The 4979-nt window shown below is 45.4% G+C and overlaps 1 long non-coding RNA gene across 1 annotated transcript; it reads left to right on the top strand.

Annotated features, from left to right (window-relative positions):
• The first annotated feature begins 1777 nt into the window (after nucleotides 1–1777).
• On the top strand, nucleotides 1778–4236 carry LOC145718135 (uncharacterized). The gene is made up of 2 exons (XR_014141601.1): nucleotides 1778–1945; nucleotides 3603–4236. It is a non-coding gene; the product is annotated as an uncharacterized LOC145718135 (long non-coding RNA).
• The last annotated feature ends 743 nt before the right edge of the window (nucleotides 4237–4979 follow it).

Here is a 4979-nt window from a genome sequence, read left to right as displayed (position 1 = left end):
ATATACCACATCTTCTTTATCCAGTCATCTGTCGATGGACATCTTGGCTCTTTCCACAGTTTGGCTATTGTGGACATTGCTGCTATAAACATCGGGGTGCACGTACCCCTTCGGATCCCTACTTTTGTATCTTTGGTATCTTAATCATTTTTAAGTGGACAGCTCAGTAGTGTTAAGAATATTCACATTATTGTGAAATAAATCTCCAGAACGTTTTCATCTTGCAAACTGAAACTCTACGCCCATTGATCAATAGCTCCCTTTTCCTTCTTCCTCCAGCCTCTGGTAACTACCATTCGACTTTCTGTTTCTATGACTTTGGTTACTCTAGATATCTTATATAAATGGAGTCCAACAATATTTATCTTTTTGTGACTGGCTTATTTCATTTAGCATAATGTCCTCAAGGTCCATCCATGTTGTAGCATATGGCAGAATTTCCTTCCTTTTTATGGCTGAATAATATTCCATTGTATGTAGATACCACATGGTGTTTATCCATCCAGCCATTGATGGACATTTGGGTTGCTTCCACCTCTTGTCTCTTGTGAATGATGCTGCTATGAACATGGGTGTGCAAATATCTTTTTAAGACCTTGCTTTCCCAGAAGTAGAATTGCTGGATCATGAGGTAATTCTATTTTTCCTTCTTCAAAGAGACCCCAGACCCTTTGCCATTGTGGTCGTACCGCCTTCCATTCCTAGCAACAGTGCATGATTTCTCCATATCCTCGTCAACACTTATTTTCAGTTTTTTGTTTTTGTTTTTTTTTAATAGTAGCCATCCGGATGAGTGTGAAGTGATTCTAGATCCTTTGGAACATCTCCCACCATTCTTTGAGCACTTCTCATTTTTAGGCACACAGTTGTTGCAGGCTCGCTTTGCACTTTCCCTGACCTAGCCCTGGAATCAGCCATTTCTCCTGGAAGAAGGAGGTTTTAGTGAGGATGGTGTTTAGAAACTAAAATCTGGGGACCTTTCAGATTAGTTTTACATGTGGCATGTTTGCTCTCCACAGGACTTACACATGATTCTAGTGAGGCTGGGGTGACACACACCCCCCTCAGCCCCCATTCCCACCTCCAAATTAAGGATTGATTTCTAGAGCAAGCCTCCCATTTCTGAGCCCAGGGTGGGTCTCCGCAGTCTCCTCCCCCAGCTCCCCAGAGGGACATTGACCCAGCTAAACCTCCCCAGTGGATTTACCTTAGGCTCAATGTGAGATTCCAACTGTAGGAAACATTGCACACTTGGGAAAAAGTATTGGAACCTGGGATTTAGCTCTCTTATTTGAGAGGCAGGACTGAAAAAAACAGATGCTGAAGCACAACTTTTCAGTTAGTTAGCTAGCTGGGCTAATGATATACATACATAACGCTTCTAGCAATGCAGTTTCATGGAAAGACTAACTTTGAACTCAGAAGTGAGTATGAGTCCCTGCACTGGTGCAGACAAGTCCTGTGACCTGGGGGAGTTTAAGCTCTACAAGCATCTGTTTCCTTGTCTGTAAAATGAATAACACTCATCTTGAAGAATCTTTCGGGGGAATGGAGACATGTCAAGAGCTGAGGATGCTAACTGGTGTATGGTAGGCGGGCATACCTCTCTTGTGCCACAGTATGTCATCATTCCTGGGGCCAGAAGCTTCACTTACGCAGTCCTTTGGAACCCAGCAGAACTTTGGGGTCAAGTGGTTACCTGCTTATGAGTGATTTGTAGGCTTCATTAGCAGTCTACATCCACTTAAAAATTGTTATCTCTTCCTTCCAGTGAACCTGCAGTATTTCAGAAATACCACCAAGTGAGTCTGCTTGCAAGATTTAATCAAGACTTGGATAAAGTGGCGAACATTTCCTTGGTGTTCTCTACCGGATCTGTTATAGGCCCCAAGTACAAGCTCAGGATTCTCCGCATGAAGTTAAGGTCACTTGCCCACCCAGAGAGGTGAGCCATCGGCAGAGTTTGACAAGCCCTTGTTTTCCAAAGACCTTCTCAGTTCCTGTCCAATCTGCTTGGTCTGATGTTTTAATAGGACTTCATCCATTATAATGAAGGAGGGGAGGGGTTTTCTAAAAACAGACTTGATGAAAGCCAGTAGCCCCATAATTCAAGAAAATTTTACTGGTAGGCACTTAAAGATAAATGGCCCAATAATCCAAAGAAATAATGTTACATGCTTATAGTTATATAATTCTTCCCTAATCACTCCACCCACACTGCTTGCAAGTATTTTTGTTGTGGAAAAGAGCCTCATATAATTTGGCAAACACAGAGCCTCATATAAAAAAAGGTACAGAATAACGAATATTTTATTCCATTGATACAGTATGAAAGTACTATCTCGATGATGAATTTGATAACTGCACAGAGAATGTCCTTGTTCTTAGGAAATACACATTGAAGTATTAAGGGGTAAGCAACCTATTCTCAATTGGGTCAGAAAAAATAAGCAACTGTGTTTGTGTGTGTGTGCGTGCGTGTGTGTACGGGGGGGGGACAGTCAAACTGGGGGAGGAAGAGCAAAGCTGTGGTGCCATGGGCGCTTTGTGACTAATGCCACTCCAACACATAGTCCTAGCATCCCATCTGCCAACAAGACAGAGGTGGACAATGCTGTGAGCAGTCAGTGATTTACGCTTATGACTGCCTTTCTCCTGAAGGTTTAGGGTACCCGAGAACATTTCATAATACACCTTTCTTCTAAGAGGACAGTCATGACGTCTTAAAACCATGGGACTTTTTAATACTTTTTTTTCTCTGATCATCAAAAGAATACATGTTGATTTCATAAAACCTGGAAAGTACAAAGGTGTTAAGAAGCAGAACGATATCGCCCATCATGTCATTATTCAGAGGCAACAGTTGTTAATAGTTCGGGTTATTTCTTTCTTTTTTTTTTTTTAAGATTTTATTTATTTATTTGAGAGAGAGAATGAGAGAGAGAGAGCATGAGAGGGGGGAGGGTCAGAGGGAGAAGCAGACTCCCTGCCGAGCAGGGAGCCCAATGTGGGACTCGATCCTGGGACTCCAGGATCATGACCTGAGCCAAAGGCAGTCGCTTAACCAACTGAGCCACCCAGGTGCTCTGGGTTATTTCTTTCTAATCTCCTTTCTATTATTGCTTTAAACCTAGATGAAAATAAATAAATAAAATCTTTTTTTTTTTTTAAAGATTTTATTTATTTGACAGAGAGAGATACAGCGAGAGAGGGAACACAAGCAGGGGGAGTGGGAGAGGGAGAAGCAGGCTCCCCGCTGAGCAGGGAGCCTGATGCGGGGCTCGATCCCAGGACCCTGGGACCATGACCTGAGCCGAAGGCAGACGATTAACGACTGAGACACCCAGGCACCCCAAATAAATAAAATCTTAAAAAAAAACCAAAAACAAAGCTAGACGAAGTTAGGTGGCAAATAACATCTTACATCCTGCTTTCTTATTGTTGCTGATCTTGCTCTGCTTATTTACCATAAGCATTTTCCTATCATGTTAGAAATAATTGCTCCACGATATTAGATCCTAAGGACAGAATATGATTTCCTTTCCTAGAACGGGCTCTGTTTACTACTTGATTGACAAGGCTATTCTGTCTCGTGTTTGCAGGCCCCAGTTGTGCCGGTATGATCTTGTGCTGATGGAGAACATGGAGACGGTCTTCCAACCCATCCTGTGCCCCAACTTGGCTGATGTAACTGTTGTTGGGACACTCGGGCACCAATAACGTCAAGAAAGCTACAACTGTAGGCTTTTTTTAAAGCGTCACCTCACCTTTTCCTCAAGGCACAAAAAAGTATGGGTGCTTTTCCAGCAGCGTCCCGTGGATGTCACATTGCAAAATGTCAAACGACCTTGGATTATGGAACGGTCCTGGGAGGGGAGCCCCTAAGTAGGGCAAGTCAGAAATAGCCAGGCTCCCAAGAGCCCAGCGCCTGTCTGGCTGCGTCCTGGGGCCTCTTTGTCCCGGCCTGTCAGCTCTGCTGCCAGTCACTCGGGCAGCTCTGCTCAGCGCTGTGGCTGGTCAAGCATCTGAAAGGGAAGGACTGGCTGGAGACCTCGATTCGGACCCGACCCCGCACTCCCTGTGCCAAACTCCTCCAGGTCCTTGCACATAGGAAGGAATGGAGGCTGACCTACCTCACAGGGCTGTCGTGTGGGCTTGGGGGCAAGTCTGTGAAGGGTTCTTGGAAATCCCGGTGCCACATCAGTGAGTGGTTTGATAAATGTGAATATGCTTTTATTTATTTTGATAGGGCTGATGTAATATACAATAAGAGAGCTTGTCCTCCTCAACAGCAGCCTGTCTCTTGAGCTGTTCGCTCTGGGAAGACAGGAAAGCCACACCCCGCTCCAAAGTGGGTTGGTGCGTGCAGGCAGTGGGGACACAGGGACAGCACGGGGGTGGGGGCAGCTGCTGGGACTAGACAGTAAGCGCCCGAGGGAAGAAAGGCAGACGAAGCGGTAGGACCGGCTCGCTCACAGTGACAGTGGATGCGGCGAGAGGTAGGAGAGAAAAAGCTTGGTTTTCACTTGAGGTGAAGAAGGGTCACTTTCCAGGCAACCCTCATTTTAAGCAGTCCTTCAGAAATGTTCATTTTTCCTTGTTGCTGATGCAATCCATGCTTATCTGAAGGAAATTTATGGAGAATACATAGATGCAAAATGAACATACGCTATCTATGATCCACCTGTTGGAGGTCATGAATGCTAACCTTCTGGAATGATGCTAAATAACTTGTGTTGCTAACATGTGAATTCAAAGCATACACCGGTGTGCTCCAGTTTGAAAAATCCTTGGGCTGCCCCAGGAGTGGGTATGCTCAGTGCATCTGGAGTGACAACAGCCGCTCGGTCAAGAGGCCCTGGAGGGCCAAGGCCAGAGAGGCCAGAACCAGGGGAGGACCATCCCCGGGGCCTGATGCCCAGTGCAGGCACAGAGCCAAAGGGGGGGGGACACCACCCATCCCGCAGCTGTGGCCACTG

This window comes from Leptonychotes weddellii, unplaced genomic scaffold, assembly GCF_054177405.1.
Source record: "Leptonychotes weddellii isolate Sample4059 unplaced genomic scaffold, ASM5417740v2 HiC_scaffold_11083, whole genome shotgun sequence".
NCBI lineage: Eukaryota > Metazoa > Chordata > Mammalia > Carnivora > Phocidae > Leptonychotes > Leptonychotes weddellii.
The sequence above is the reverse complement of the archived record's forward strand: the minus strand, read 5'-3'. Positions and strand labels throughout refer to the sequence as shown.